This window comes from Heterocephalus glaber, unplaced genomic scaffold, assembly GCF_053883595.1.
Source record: "Heterocephalus glaber isolate CG9 unplaced genomic scaffold, H.glaber_assembly_v1.0 deba00001586, whole genome shotgun sequence".
Taxonomy (NCBI): domain Eukaryota; kingdom Metazoa; phylum Chordata; class Mammalia; order Rodentia; family Bathyergidae; genus Heterocephalus; species Heterocephalus glaber.
The window spans coordinates 13,522,784-13,540,834 of record NW_028258364.1 but is presented as its reverse complement, the minus strand read 5'-3'; positions in this window follow the sequence as shown (position 1 = coordinate 13,540,834).

Below are 18,051 nucleotides of genomic sequence, written 5' to 3'. Positions count from 1 at the left end.
GACTTGAAATTCCTTCTCTTACAACGTAAGCATTTAAAGTTATACATTGGCTTCTAGGTACCAGTTTAGTTTTGGTCGCTATATTGTATATTTGAGCATTAACTCAAATGTAGTAGGAAATATTTTCCTTTTCTTTCTGTGATTTATTATTTATTCAAACCTCATTAGTAATATACTACCGAATTTACAAATATTTGGAAAAATAGCAGTATTCTTTTTGATTTCCAATTTATGTTGGTGTTATAATAGATATGGTTGCAAAACTTTTAAATCTATTGAGTTTATTTTATGATTTTGCAATTATTTATCTTCTTCATGATCTACAAATATCAATTAATTCACTTTAGTTGACTGTTTTCAAATGTTCTACGGTATTGCATTTTTGTCTCTTTGTCTTATAAATTACTAAAAGAAGGATGCTAAATGCTCAAAAATGATTATGGATTTGTACTTTTTCTTCTTTTAGTGATGGTAATTTCCTCATCATAAATTTTAAAGCTCTTTTATTTAGCACATATTTATAAATATTCAAGTGATAATTTTATCTTTGTAAAGTGACCTTCTTTAACTCCTGTGTCTTGAAGTCTAGCTTTTCAGATGTTAATATAGCCACATCAATGTTTTGACTTAGATTTTTCATGCTATATCTTTTTACACCATTTTATTTTTAATCTCTTCATGACTATATATAAAACACATGTCTTAGAAGCATGTGGTTATGTATAATTTTTTCTTTTAAAGTCTGTCAATTTCTGCCTATTTTAAAAATTGAAGCATATAGTCCATTTCTTTTAATTTAATTTAGCTATGTTGAAAAATTCATCTTCTCTTCTCTTCCACGTACTTTATAACTGTTCCCTCTATTCTCTTCTTTTGTTCCTCTTTTCTACCATTGTTTGCATTATCACTTTTAACTTTTCTTTCCATAGCTGTATTGAATCATCATTCCCCAAGATATCCAAATCAGTGGAATCTGTGAAATTTAAATGTTACATTCAAAATTCATTTTATACATATAATTCTTAAAGATCTTTTAGTCTGTAGATTATTTTGGGTGATTCCAGTGTATCACACATGTTCCTATCAGATAGTATGAAGGGTAGGAGGTGATAACAGATACAAAATAGAAGAAAACCATGTGATCATTGATGTATGATTATACTTTATTGACTTTGACTAATAAAAAAGAGTAGCTATGACCAAGAAATGAAGAGAATAAAGTTCTAGTAGCTGGAAGATGCAGTGAAATAATTTTTTTCCAACAGACTCCTGAACTAGGGCACCCTGCCATCAATTTGATTTCAGCACAGTAAAATCTATTTCAGACTTTTGATCTCTAGCTCTGCAAGACAATAAATATGTGCTATTTTAAGTCACTAGGTTTGTGCTATTATTTTACAGGAACCACAATAAACTAATATAATTGAATAAGACCTTATATTTGGAATGTGACCACATATGGAGTATTATTCTAGAGTTTGGAAACATAAAGGAAAATAGTTAAATGGCATTTTGACTATCATTTCTTATCTTGAAAGCTCAATTTAGATGTTTTCTGCCAATGTAAAGATAGAAAGGCATCATAGGTATGTTAAATTCAAAATATTTTGTACAACTAGAGTATGTCCATTATATTTCATGATTATAAAGTAATAAGGCATAATTGTTGATTTTAAAAGATGAAATGTAATTTATTTACAATAATGCATTTACTAATAAAATTAATAATGTGAAATGTTAACTTTCATCATATTATCTCTAATCAAATTAATCTTAATATTTTGGAATTGTGTAGCAATGTATCTAGAAAGGACATGGTCAGTGCACTCATTTGAGATATGAGAAACCAATAGCCATAGATATAAAATTAATCAGTCTGAATCTAAGATTTAAAAAGCCATAAATCAGAACATATTTTCTTCAAGTCATAGCCTAAGCTTTAAAATATCACATTATTTTAATGTATATTTTGGTGTTACTTATTCAATTGAAAAATATTTCCATCAGAAAAATCATAGTGAAACTAGGATTTCCAAGAAGGAAGAGTTAAAAAATAGGGCATTTTAGGATTACCCAAACATTGATGGGACAATTAACTGAAAAAGGTCAGTTCCTAAAAGTAGATGACTCACAGGCATTCACCCAAAGCCACAGTAAATGTAACCATTAAGCCATTATGGCACGCCATTCTACCCTTGGTCCAAAGTGGTAGTGGTTCTTAACATTTTCAGCCAGATCACTTTTTGCCATACTGGAAGTACTAAAGAAAAAGAAGCTCTACAACTCACCTTTTGGGCAAGATCTTCCTCCACCAACTACCTTCCCTAAAGACCTTTGTTTCTCCCCTTCAACTTTTTTTTGGGGGGGGGGGGGTTACCGGGCATCGAACTCAGGACCTTGCACTTGCATGACAGGTGATGGCACCACTGAGCTAAATCCCCAGTCCCTCTCCCCTTCAAATTTTAAGATTTGGCACAAGTGTCACACTGATTATCCAGCCAAAGGACTATATTAGGAGAAATATGGCTTCTGATTTCTCAGAGCCTCTGTTATGGAATTGGATACAGATGTTTTTTCATAAATTCTTTGAGGTTTATCAATTTTGGTTTGTGTAAATTATATAGCCTTTGAATAAACAATAAAGGATTTGCCTTTGATTTATATTGACTATACTGCTTTGGAAGTGACTTTTTTACTTTTTTGCAAATTACATGAATCTTTTGTCAGCTCTTTGAATTATCTTCAGGGCAGATACAGCCAGGAGCAAATTGGGATTAAAACAAAATCAATAATGAAGTAAATGTGGGTCATTCCCAAACTATTCATATTGGATTTCCATTGAGTGTTTCAGACTGTCAGAAATTGTATTTTCTCAAGCTAAAATCCATCATTGCATCTTTGGTTGTTGAGTAACTCATCCAACCTCTCCATGTTATGGCATGGTATCTTCGGTGATCTTGTTGATATTGTTATAACGTATAACAGCCTTTATGTCATACATCATCAGTCACCAGGCTGAATCACTGGGCGGGAGAAAGAATGCAGTACAATTTTATATTCTGTCCCCTAACTGCCCTAGAGCTATATCAAAAGGGCTACACCAGGGGTATTCTAGAAAAACTGCTGGGATAAATGAGGAAATATACACATTGTATTGAACAACATTATACTTTCTCTTGAGAATCTGTCATGGTTTATTCTAAAAATAAACTTTAAAAATTTCCGGAGAGAATTATTACAAAAATAGGATAATTTTCCAGTATATCGCACACTGAGATTCCTGTATTATTAAGTTCTTATATTTTTATGATATATATGTTAAAATTAATTAACCAACATTAATACCTTATTTCTAATGATAGTGTATACTTTAATTCAGATTTTCAAAATATTCCCCTAATGACATTTTGTTTTACTGTTCTAAGACCCAATTTGTATCATATGTTAATTTTAGCTGTCATGTCTCTGTAGGGTCCTATTGGTTTTGACAGCTTTTTAGAATTTCCTTATTTTGACTTACTTTAACACTTTTGATCATTACTGGTTAGGAATTTTGTGTAATGCCTCTTCCTTAGGATTTGCCTGATATTTTTCTCATAACTAAACTAGACAAATTAATTTGTGGTAACATACTGTTAAATTATCATTCTCATATCTTATCACTGGTCAATTCTATCAATGTGAATTATCACTGGTGATGGTTACTTTCATCTTCTGTATTTTTTTTCCATTAAGTTTATTGGTACATTTTAGGTATAAAATACAGTTACATTCATCATTGGGATCTTGTACCATTACATGAGTATCTTGGTTCTTATTTTATTCCTCATTCCCTTGCCCTCCCTTCACCCCCTCCACCCTTCCCTATTTGCAAAGACCTTGTTTCCATTTTTTTCCTTTTCTCATATTTTTTCTTTTCCCTTTTTTCCTTTCCCCTACCCCTCCCACTTCCCCTGCTCCTATAGACTTTTTCTTCCTATTACACAATATCAATTATACATTTTTTAAATTACAATATCAAGATCTAGGAGACATTACCCCAGATTTTACAGAATTTAAACAGATATAGAAAGCATATTACAAAAATCCTTTTTGAAATAAATTTGACAACTTCTAAGAAGTACCTTGGAAGACAAATTAATGAAACTAACTCTGGAGGAAATATAAAATTTCAATAGCACCTATTAAAGAAAGTATATTCCTAGTTTGAAAACTTACCTATGTGACAACAACAGGCTTGTATACATTTTAACTGATAAATTATATCAAACAATTAAAGCAGAAAAAAGAAGGAACACTTCTCCCCTCATTTTAGGAAATCAACATTGTGCTAATCCTAAAACTGGATAAAGATAATAGAAGAAAAAAGTATGAACATAGATAGAAATTTGTTTAACAAATCAAACTATTAGAAGTCAGATCTGGCAGTATGTACAAAGTGGTTTTATTATAGGGATGGCAGTGCTGGTTCAGCATTGGAAGAGCCACCCCCAAAAGTCATCATTTTAACAGAGGAAAGGAAAAAGCCATATGATCCTGTGATCCTATCAGTAGTTGGAGAAAAATATTGGACTAAATTCTACAGCTGTTCATGGTAAAAGATATTTCATCTTTTCTTTCATTAATGTTAGCACAGTATGTTGTTTTTCATTTTCTTACTTTGAACCAATCTGGTTTTAATTTACTTTGACATTGTATTTTAATTGATTTAAATCATTATTTGTTAGTTTGTTTGTGGCAACAGAGATTGAACCCAGTACCTTAGCACCGAGTTACATCTTGAAAATTTTTATTGATATTTCTTCTTGCTCACTGGTTTCATTGGCCATTTCAAGTATGCCAATGAGCCTGTCAAAGAAAGACTGCAATATTTACAACAACTTTAAGTTGTAGAATATTCTTTAGTTTTTTTTCTCTTAAAATTTCCAATTGTCTAGTTACATTACCCTTCTGTTTTTTGTCACTGTTTTTTGACAGCATTTAGCATATTAACTATATTTTTTTTAAAATTGTACTTCTGATAAATTCAACATCCATGTCAAACTCGAGTGCAGTTCTTATATTGGTTTTGCATCTTTAGATTTCCTTTTCCACTTCCAGTCACTGCATTAGTCAATAGGAAATGAAGGTAATGGTTCAATAATGTGAAGACTTATGGTAACTGGACTTGGGTTGAACTTTGTCATTTTCTGTGGCTTATGTGGCAGGGGATTTAAATTTCTTTGTTGATCTTTTTGTAAGTATTCTTGATTTGAGCTTTCCTTAACTACCACTTCTCTGACAGGATCTTTATCACTAGTTTTTCCAGCTGTTTCTCAATGTATTAACATAAGCCTTTTTGGCATTGTGTTAAAGCATTGGGGGAGGGTAGCTTCTAAAATCTTATAATTTATCTTAGTATTTCAGTGGACTGTATCTCTGGTCTGTGACCATGTTTTACTTCTTGTTGTATATATATTTTTTTCATCTTAAATGAGACAGGAAGGATAGAGAGAGATGGTGTGGGAGAAATGTCTTTCTTTTACCTCTCTGAAGGAAGACTGTTTTGTCTTTGCAAGGATAGAGTGCATGTGGGATAATTTTCAGTGATTAGTCCTTTTCTGTGCCTTCTGCAGCCTTTAGGAGATCTTTTTTTTTTTTTTTTGATTCATTAAGTTTATCGGTACATTTTAGGTATACATCATGATCACATTCATCTTTGGAAATTTGTACCTGTACTTGACATATCTTGGTTCTTGTTTTTTCCCCTTTAACCTTCCCTCCCTTCCACCCTACCACTCCTCCATATTTACAAAAAAATTTTTTTCGGTTTTTTCCTTCTTTCATCTTTCCATAATGAGTTGACCATAAATACTATGGAAGTATGAAGACTCCCTGAACACAACCATCCTTATAAGTTTCTTACTTTTAAAGTGGGCCCCATTTACTCCTCCAAAATTCATCAAAACTACTATTTTATCATTCAAGCTAATTCATGACTCCAGGATCATTCGACAATTTTACATTATATGTCACTGTTGTGTATGTGTAGTGTTTTAATAAAAATGTATTTTAAGTATAATCATGTTTCCTTCATTTATTTACCCAATATGCACAGGAAATTTTAAATATCACCTTCATTTCTGCTGTAGTTTTTGCCACCTGCTTTGCTTCTTTCCTAGAGTGATTATTTAAAACATCCTGGTATAGTGTTTTTGTTTATTGATGGCACTTGTAAATTTATATGCCCCCTGTAAGATCTCTGCTTGGTAGACACGGCAAGATTGGAGTTGAGATGAGATCGCATCTCACCTACAACATAATTTTTATTCTCCACTGCATATATTTTCCATAGGAGAAGAAAAATATTTTGACTGAAACAGATGGAAAAATTCCTTTTTCTTCGAGTGTTTATTTTTCACTAAATCACTGGATTGTCCAGTGCCTTCAGAATAATATTCTTGGAATCCTTTCTTTCATTTATTTAAGCATTCTGGGACAAACCCTGCCACAATACATAGCTTATTTTTCCACACCCATGCACTCACACATCTACTAGCATTAATTTTGGAAGTGTGAAATGGGACTTCCTGGTGCCATCTTCACATTTTACGTAACTGTTGGTGAAGCCACTGCTGACACTGGGAATGCCATTCCCAGATCCTGAGACATTCTTTAGGAAAGAAAAGTGTTATATAATTATTTGCTCAAAATATAGCATCAGCAAGTAACTGAAAAGGCAGTAACTACATAACAGTCAGGTCTTAAAAAATCTAGTCTACCAGTTTGAGGAAACACACTCATTAAAGCTTTTATTGAACAATTTAAAACTTTAAATTATAAAGTTCTACTCATTTAGGTAACAAGAAAGAAATATCTATGCAGCAGAAAAAAAAAAAGCCAAGGTATGACTTAAATAGGTTGGCTTCACAATCTCAATTTTGGGTATAGTTGCTGAGTTCAGATTACGTTGCATAGGTCTGAGATAATAGTGCTCATAAAGAATTATTTTGCACAGATATCTGTAACAATTTAGAGAGCTACAGTTCCCTGACTGGTTAATTACAATTCATTCTGATTGCTGCAAGAAATAATGGTTAATTGGCCTGGTATATTCTTTACTTACAGAATTAGCTAGAAACACTTCAAGTCTATCTAGAATATTACAAAAAGTTTCAAATTCTCTATTTCTCCTTGAATGACTTGTCATATTTTGATTGTAAAAGCATAATTTTACACTAAATCATCCAAACAAAAAGGGAGAGTGAACTTTTAACATGAAGTTATAATTTTAAGGAGATAAAATTGAGAAATTTATTTCAATTTACAAAAAATAGAATGATTGTAATGAAATGTACATGTCTCATGGCTTAATGCTATATTTCTTTTGCCTGTCAATGCAGAAAAATACTAAATGACTAAGTGATGTGAGATTACAGCAATATTCATAAGCTATATGTTGAAGCCATATTTGCTCTGAAATTATTTAATTGGTTTACTTTTTAGAATTTATGACATTACTTCTTAATCTTTCATTCTCTTATATATTCAATCAAATACTAAATATGTGGGGTTTGAATTTAAGTACTTTTCCCATGCAGCAAAAGATGTGAATTCTTTTGTCATATTTTACTACAATGCCTTTTCATGAATCTTATGTGAAAGACTGGTTCTACTTGGTAAAACATAAGTGAAGAAGATATTGACATTGTCATACTCTAAGTTTAAAAGAAGAGTAGAAAGCCATGTCTTCTGTTAGGTAGTCAAGTTCTTAAGAGTATTATGCATATCTGCTTTGAATATTAACATATGAAACTATTACCGCCCTCCATCTTCGAGATTTCCAAGATTGCCATCTTCCATATTGGAGATGAAGATTTTTAATTTACTTATTATAATATCTTCTGTACATCAGAAAATTTTTCATATGTATTTTTATAAAATGGAGTACTACTCAGCCATAAAGAACGAAAAACTAGAGTCATTTATAGCTAAATGGATGCATATTGAGCCCATAGTCTTAAGTGAAATAAATAGGACACCCTTCTGTAAATACTGAATAGTTTCTCTAGTGTGAGAAACTTATAGTGTAAACAAGGTAAACAAGGGTTAAAATGATTAAAATGAATAATTGATAATTTGAAATAAGAGAAAAGGTCCAAAGACGAAGGGGTGAAGGGAGGGGAAGGGGAAGGGAAAAGAGGGAAAGGAAAATCTATGAGAAAAGAAAAAAAAAGGAAATGATGTCTATGTAAATAGGGAAGGGTGGAAGGGGTGAAGGGCGCACAAGTAATGGGGAAAAAATAAGAACCAAGATGTATCATGTACAGGTACAAACACCAAATGATAAATGTAAATGAATTGTATATCTAAAATGTACCAATAAAATAACTAACTAAATAAATAAATAAAAAATATATATATTGCAAAAATATATTCAAAATACTAGCAAACAAATACAAAAATACTACTATACATGAATATACACACAGAGTTTATTTGATGAGTTTTAATGTTATGCTGTTTTAATGTTACACTATTTTTATTAGATCTGTACACATATTAAGTGACTTAATCCTCATGACAGTCCTATAGAAATATTATTTCTTTTTAACATATGAGAAGACTATAGCAGAGAGAAGTTAAACAAATGCTCAATGATACACAACAAGTGAGAGTTACAACCAGCTTCCAAAGACAGGAAATCTGCTTCACAGAAGCCAGAATTCTTAATGATTACTTTATAGTCACCCTTCTGGTCCAAAATTCCAATGCTTCAAAATAATTTTCATTTAAAAATATTCTATGAGTTATTAAAGCACTATGGTCTTTGTTCTACATTCATTTGATTAAAGCATAGTTTATACATTGTTTCAAGATGTGCTTTCCTTATTCATGATTTGTTTTTGGAATAATTTCATTAAATCCTCTCAGTTGCATGTTAATATGCATACTTTTGGCTGTTTGTGATACTTTGGAACACTGTGCACTTAATACTGCTTTCTTCCCAGTTTTTGCTCTCCTGTTGGTAGCAGGATGAATGAGTAGACACTTAGCTATCTTGATTGCAATTTTTCTACATCGTAGATGAGTCTGCATCATGTGCATAGTTAGATAATGTTTTGTGTTTACTTCTATAAATCACTGTGAAACTTTAAAGCTTCCCATCTATGTCTCTTCTTTCTTCCTTCCATCTGGAATGTAGAGAAGATGGCTGGAGCCTGAATATCCATCCGTGACCACAAAGTAATTCTCAGAATGGCGTTAGCATATGTGTAAGCAACATTATAGAAGTAGGCTCAGTCTCGGAGGCTTACACAGTGCAAAGTCTATTATAGACCTGGATTTTCTTCCTTAAAATGTTTATGTGAGAAAGCAATGAACTTCAATCATGGCTAATGCGCTATTATTTTGAGTTATCTGTTAAAGCCAAACTGGGCTGAAAAGTCAGCAAATACGCCAACTTTCTACACAAATAGAAATTATTACTCTGTTAAATAAAAATAGGGTAATATAGGCTATATTTTATGTTTTAACAGGAAAAATTTCACTACCCGTCCCTGGAAAGACAGATATCTTTTCCCATGTCACAAATATGCTTACTCTCAGCTAATGTGTATATACATTGAGAGTAATGGTATTGGGAGTAGATTGGAAAGATTCAATTATTTATTAGGATAAAATTACTAGTTCCCTCTACACCATTGTACCCTTTACCCATATTCCTGCTCCTTGATCTTGATCTATTATAACTAAGCCTGGCATTTATGTGACCATTGTTCTCCTAAAGGAGTTGGAATCATCAATACGACCTGGTATCTTACAAATTGACCTCTCTTATTTAAATTGTGTTGGACTAAGGATAGACTTTAAAACATTTATCTAGTCAGTTCATAGCAATTCGTATTTTGAGCTAATGTTTAAATTAAAAAATAGATTATATCTACTTTTTTCTTATTATATGGCAAAACACAAGAATAACAACAGGTACTTTTCTCACCTTAAATAACCTGTAAAATATTTTCTTTAATTCATTTTCCTTGTACAAAACACATATTTTATATGGAAAGAGGACTAATATGTGCTTATATCCCCTTCATAATGAATAACATAATACAGCTTTTATTTGGCAGATTAGTACATCGTTTATCAGTATGATTCATTTTACTGATGCAGACTTTTTCTTAACAGAAAAATACCCATTTAAAAATTTTTCTAACTGTAGATTTCCACATGCAAAGAGAAATGAAATATTTTGGTATATTTTCAGGTATGTTGTTGTGTGAATCACATATTTAAATATCTTGATATAACATTATAGTGTAGTTGATGTACTCATTTTGAATGTGTCACATATTAAAGTACATTTTAAGGCAGTAGATATAAGAAAGGGAAATATTTGCCTTTCAAATATCTAACGGGCCAATATATTATAAAAGAATATATTTATCAAAACAAAACTATTATGTACAATCAGGTATGAGATTCATTATTTTACATCAAACAAAAGTTATTTGATTTATAATCATTGAAAATTGGGTCCAGCATTGTAGATCAGAGACAGAGTAAGTGCTTAGTATCTTTGAGGCATTTCATTCAATCACCAACATAAATTAAAATAAAATGATAGAAAATTATACATTTAATAAGGAAAACTGGTTAGAAAAACAGTAGTAACAAGTTGAATAAGCATAGCAATTGAGCTTTTAAATGATAGTGAAATCTCCAGAAATGAGATGCTAAAGCTCTATGTAGAATAACAGTAATTATGATCAAAATACACAGTGTATATTTAAATTTGAAAAAAATGTATTACAGTAAAACACATTGTCATCTCCCTCAAAACTCCTGCTGTTCACGTGGAACATACAAATTGTATCACTTGTGGCACTATCTGAAGCAGTTCTGGAAGTCCTCTTTGGTGTCTTTACAAGTTGTATTGAAAAATATAGTGAATGCTGATGCCAAGAGCCATCCACTGGAAAGGCAGAGTTTTAACAACATTATGATGTGTCCTCATCCACCTTATATACCATATCTGGCATCTTATGACTTTTACCTTTTTGTCAAAATAAAAATGGCCAGGAAAGATAAGTGTCATAAATCCAATCAGGACATTTAGGCAACTGAGACAGGGCAAATAAAATCAAATGATGGGATAAGTATATTTTAAGGGAGAGGAATATTTTGAAGGGAATTAATGGCAGTGCCTCTCCTATTATAATAAATTTTTAATTTGAACAATCACCATATTTTTCTGTCTCATCTTGTACAAATGTAAAAATTATGTTTTTTAAATTTTGTTGTGTTTTAATCTTTTGAAGGGGTGTTGAGAAATTGTCTTCTATGTTGCTCAGCCTGGCCTTGAACTCATAAACCTGCTGCCGTGGCCTCCCAAGTTCTGGGATTACAGGGATGTGCTACCATACCTGAGTTAAAAATTATTTTATATTCACAAAATCATTAATTTCATATGACACTTTAGAAATAAAACATAAATGTATCATTTTCTTGACATGAATTAAAAAATTTATAGTACTGGTAAATCTTATGTAACTGAATATGTTTTTAGATATACTATGTATTTTTCTTGATTATGAGACATACATGTCCCTAAAATCTACTATACCTAAAAACATTTTAAAATCTGATCCAAGCACATTTTAAAAAGTAGACATAGAGCCGGTATTATGATTATTGTGTGATTTAGTCAGCTTTCTTGTTGCTGGGGCAAAATACCTCATGCCCACAACTTAATCAGGAGAGGTTTAATTTAGCTCACACTTTCAGAGATCTCAGTACATGGAGGTTGCTCCAAGGCAGAATCATGGCAGAAGGGCATGGTGGATGATAGCAGCTCAACTCTGGGCTTCCAAACAGCAGAGAGCAGGGGAAGAGGAACAGAGGAAGAGCCTGGGGACCAGAAATTGTCCCCCATTTTGCACCTCCATGACCTACTTCCTCTAAGAAGAAAATGCCTCCAGATAGCCCCTTTAGCTATTTGAAAATCAGTGCCTTCCCAATCCAGGCATCTCTACAAGGGCCACTTAATCCTGTCAAGTTAACAGTTGGGATTAACTGGCACATTGTGATTTAGATTCTCTCAAATAAACACTCATAACCAAACCTTGGAAGCAGATCCAGCTATTGGTGTGAATCTTCATAGTGAATATGCTTGTCTTTGTTGTGACTATACTGAATTGTTTTATTCAATTAGATAGTTTTAGGGTTCCACAGCTGTGACAGGAGGGCAACACGTCTAAAATCTATACCAATGACTTGTTCCACTAGAAAAAAATTTCCCATTGATGACAGCTGCTTGGCTTACTTAGGCCATCAACCAGAGAAACCCTTAATGTTAACTGCTGTGTTCACCCTCACTTGTTCCATCGTATGAATACTGCACTGCCATTGAATACAATACTAATGTCTACAAATGTCTGTTTTGTTCGAATGGCTGAGAAAATTAGTAATTTAAACACTATTTTTTCTATATTTAAGCAAATATGTTACGATTATTGAGAGTATTTCAAAGTTTTTGGTGAATATTTTCATATACTGACTTTGAATGTGCACAGCAGGTAAAAAAGTCAAATATTCATTCCTTTAAATACATATTTCTTGAGCCTGTTGTTATGATATAGCCCTTTCTCATAAAAGTAAAGTGAAGAATAATATCAGTTACATTAAGATTTAGAAAACTTACATTGGCAGTATACTACTTTTTGCAGTACATTTATGGAGCTCAGGTGAGATTTTGATTTTATCTTTGCTATCTGGATTTGGTATTAGCTATGTTTATTGTTCACCTATTATTTCTTAAAACTTCCACTAGAATTTTATTATTGCTACTCTTATCTTCTTATTACATATGTTCAACCTGGCTGATTTCTCTGATACTTTCTTTTCTTTTCCTTAGTTTCATTCACATAATGTTAATACATAACATTTCCATCTTACTTTCAAAATTATTTTAAGGAAACCAGTTACTTTCTCCCTTCCCAATCTGCTAACATCCCAGTATTTCCTTACTATGGGATTTTTTCCACAATTTGCATGATTATAAAATTCAGTGACCCACCCAAAAATATTGACTATATTCTCTCATTACCAAATACTGTGTGTGACCATCACTTCCTAATCTACACTTACTAAAGCACCTGTGGGTAAAGAGACATTTTCACCAAAATGACTGGATTAACCTTCCAGATGAGAAATAATTCTAATTGTTCAACTGGCTGTCTAGACTTCATCAATCCATCCAAGTCATCATTAATACTTTTCATATGTTCATCAAATATAAATATATCCTTTCTTGCTTCAGTTATTATGTCTTTCCCATTGGTTAAAAACCTAAATATCCAATCATCTTAATTAGGGAGATGTCAAGTTCTGCTTTGTTGAGTTTCCTAGCACCATCTGCCACGAAGGTTCCTCTCAATTATCTCTCCCCAACCATATTAAATTACTAGCAGTTCATAAAATTTGCTTTTGCTACAAATAATCTCTATTTTAAATAGTCCACCTCACTACACCTGTTTCCTCCCTCACCATCATCTGTCTCTACCTCTCCTGAGCTTTGCAAATAAAACCCATCCATTTTTCATGAGTAAAGTCATTCTTGGGGAACAACATTCTTGGGGGAAGTTTCAGGAATAAAATTTACTTCAATTCCAGAGATATAAGCTGCCATTATTTCCTTTGTTTACAATAGCACTTTTTGTTCCCATCTATAATGACTCCAGAGACTTATTATTGTATTTACAGATTTTGTGTCAATTTCTTCCTAATTGATTGCAACTTTACCCATGTTTAGATTATGCTAAATTAAATCTTTATCTCTGCTGTTCAGTATAAGTCCTTCAGAAAATCATTACAAAACGACAAAAAATTAAAAGTTCTGTACATGACCATAAAAAAGATCATTCATATTCCATCCTAAGAAAAAGCCTGAGTAATATGTATAACATAAAACAATAAAACTCAAGACTCCACTTTTGCACATGAAAAACAAATCCTCTAAAGCATTAACTGCATTAGCAGTGAGAGTGAACATATTAATGCATATTTGTTGATAAAATGGCTTTATTTCAATTTTCAAATATTGAAGACTTACACAAAGCTTTGGGCTTTGTTTCATCCATGTCACAAGAAGAAATGGAATTCCAGGAAGTCACTGACTTTTTCTGAAATTTAGTTTTTTGAGAAGACCTAGTGACTTCTACGTTCCTGTTTAATCCTGAAGCCTTACGAAAATTCAGGCTGTGATTGTGGATTTATAGTCCTGATGATCACCAAAATTATTTTTATAATTAACTTCTTTCCAGCTGTGGTTTTCAAATTAAATGAATCCTTGATCAATTCTTGTAAATTACTTGATCAATTAAAAGAAAGAGAGAGGAAAATATCTTTATTGTATTTAGTGTTACTTGAAAGGATAAACCTAGTACTTGGAATTCGAGGATACATTCATAAACCACTGGGGTATTAATGAAATGTAAGTTTCGCTCAACAATTTTCCAAAAATCTTTCTTTCTACATGTTCAACCTATTTTTTAAGTAATTCTTAATAAAAGTTCCCAGTGACTTTTTCCATTTATTGGTTATTTGAGATACTTCAGACTACAAATTTAATAAAAAGTGATTTTTAAGTAAATAAAAGGGTTGTTTACACTTGGGAGAAAATATTAATATGCAACTTATATTTTGCCCTCGTACCAAAAATATTTTACTAAAATCCACATATTATGTGAGAAAAACACATGTATCTACTTTGTACCTTTAAAATAAAATGACTTGCAGCTGGTTGGGCTGTAGTTTTTAAAATAAATGAAGCTCTGATCTCTTCTTGTAAATTACTAGATAAATTAAAAGAAAGGGGAAAAGTATCCTTTTTGTAGATCATGTTGCTTGAAAGGATAAACCTTATAACTGGAATTCGAGGATACATTCATAATGATTCTTAGGAACATGTCCTATTAAATTTATATATTTCTTCTTTTATTATAGTAAGAGTCTTTGCTACCTCCAGTTTAGATACTGTCCCTTGGAACATCTCCATTTTAACTTGTCTGGTCTGTTTGGTTTCATGGATCAGAGATCTCTTATTGGTGGATGATATTAATTGCTTTTTAATTTATATGTTCTTTTGGTATTTTGTTCTTTGTATCATCCAAACTCCATTATTTTTCTTGTTTGTTTGCATATATCTTTCATGTTGAATTTTCTTGATTCATGTGGCAGTCTGGTGCTGGCGATCTGCTGAAGAGACAGCTAGAGAAATTAAATGTACCTTGGAGGCTGCAATGCACTGTGCTTGGCTCATGTTGCATCCCAAGGCGTGTTCAGCTGATGCTGGCAGGGGCACTGTGTTAGCCAATGGAAGTCAAGTCTCTTGTGTCTGTCCCTTTAATGATACACTTGTGAAAAAGAATAAATTTTGTTTGTACTACAACACTCATTAAAGAGAAGGTAGTTCTGTCAGAGCTACTCCTGGGGATATTTAGAGACATTTCATCCCCAAAAGAGCCATGCTGAGGTATTTTTGAACATAAGGTATTTATTGCATGTGATCCTAATTGCCAAGGACAAATAAAAAATTTGTGGCTCAAAAAAAATGAGCTATAAACTGGCTTTCTGTTACTTTTAAGGTAATGCACATTGATTGTCTGGATAAAATTAACCTCGCAGCTGTAATTCCTTAAGGAATCCAAAGATTTGACAAATTAAAGCAAATTGCAAAGTAGGTAGATAAGAAGTGATTTTGTGGAATCAATGTGGCACTAGAAAATATGGCATTAATGATAGTCTATTACCATATTTTACTATATTTTTTCAATTGTCTAAGTTATATAAATGAATTTTTTTCAATTCTCATGAATACTTATGAGGAAATTATCAAAAATACAGAATTTAAAAAATGAAAAAGAGCATCCACTTTAAAAAGGTTATTAGTAAAAGTGACTGGAGAAAAAAATAGGTAAATATCTGACAGGAGAAGGATAGAGACACACCCAGTGCTTCAGATTTCCTGTGTAAACACTGGCGAATTCTGGAGGCAGTGGTTGAAAAAGAAAATGGGAACAGGTAGCCAAATTGTGAAATGTCTGTGAAAGGGGGGAAGAAGCCCTGACAATTCTTCATATTCTGCACTGAGACCAGAGAAAACCTTCACTAGGACTCAGAATATGCAGCTCCAACTGGTATAAGAAATTTCTGCTACACTGGTCTCTGCCCAGAGTGGAATCATCTCTGATAAGTCAAACCAGGTACTGAAGTGATAGGAACATATTTTGCTGGCTTATATACTCTTGGAAAAAGAAAAAGAGTTCACTGTGAACTGAACGGAATTTTGATTTGTTCATATGTGTCTGTGTGTGTTGCAGAGAGGATGAGGAGATAGGACAGTGTGAGCAGGAGCTCCATAGATTCAAGGAATTAAATCTGTACAAAAATGGGAAGTGGCATGTTGTTCTATGTGGAAATGCATTAGCATTTGTTAAGTGACTTTTGTCAAAGTTAAGATCCTACTATCCCATAGACATTGAGAAACACTGTTTTAGGTATTGGCTGGAACAAAGAGTAAAACCTTTTAGCATTGTCGAGTTTTCTCAGGCAGGTACTTTAAGGGAGATGATGTTTTTCCTGGGGTTATGAGTTTCAGATTTTAAAAACTCGATTCATTTCTATTAAAATTTTACAGAGCATTGCTAAATTTAGGTCAGAGAGAATCTTTGACAAAAACGTATGCCATACTAGACTTCAACTTTAATCTTTTAATTTCAGTGTAAAAGTTTTATAATGCAAGAATGTACAATATGCGGTGATAATAGAACATCATGAGAAAAACAATAAAAATTGACTTATAAAGGATCCATATAAAGATGCTAAAAGATATAGATTGTTATAGTTTAGATCTAAAACGACCCCTAGAAGGTGGAGGTGGGGCTTTTGGAAGGTGCTAGACCATGGGATGTTGTGCTCATCAGTGTACTCATCCACTAATGAGCTTAGTAGCTGAATGTGTTGTTAGGAGGTGGGGCATGGTTGGAGTTGGGTTTGGTGGCCATGACTTGGAAGGGTGTATTCCTGTTCCAGACTCCTCCTTGGTCCTTCTGCTTCCATACTGCCATGACACGAGCAGCTTTTTGCTGCTGTGCCCCTCCATCATACCATTTCTGCTTTGGAGCTGTGAAGCAAGCTAAACCTCTCTCCCCTTAAGTTGGTATCAGGTATTTTGTCCAGTGATAGTAAAGTGATTAAAACAGATTTTGGTACCAAGAGTTATGGGGCCAGGGAGGCTTCCACTTAGATTTCAGAACAAGGCTTTGGAGGCTGGGAAGTATTCCCTTGAGAGGGGAGTGTGAGAAGCTGTGAGAATGAAGCCCAGAGTTTCAGTGGAGACCCCAGGAAGCTGGAAATGCCAGGAACATGGAATGTCTTCTGAAGAAAGCCACAGGCAGTGAGCAGAGCAACTTCAAGAGCCAGGTCACCAGATCCCTTTCAAGCTCACATCTCTCAGTGGCTTGCCCTCGGTGCTGGACATAAAGCTATAGGATCCAATGTTTCCCCTGCCAGGTTTTAATCTGGCTTTGGTCCCATCTCTTTATATCCCCCATTTCTTCCTTTTCAAGTGAAAGTTTTTATCCTGTGCCATTGCATGTTGGAAGTATTTAACTTTATTTTTTACTTTAACCATAGCTTACAGTCTCAGAGGACACTTTGGACTTACTTTTCAGCAATGATGGACGTGTTGAGACTTTGGCAGCTCAGAGAGATAGACTGAATGCATTTTACATAATCAGAGAAATGGACACGAGTCATTTGCTGATCATGGGCAGAATGTTGTTGCTCAGACCTAGAATGTGTCCTTATGTGTTCAGAGGTTGGGCTTTTGGAAGGTGATTGGATCACAGTGTGCTATTTGCATCACTGTATTCATCCACTAATGAGTTTGGTAGCTGAATGTCTTGTCAGGAGGTGGGGCCTGGTTGGAGGTGGGTCACCAGGGCTGTGACCTGGAAGGGTATGTTCTTGTCCCCTGTTCCTTCCCTACACTGTTTCTTGGCCACC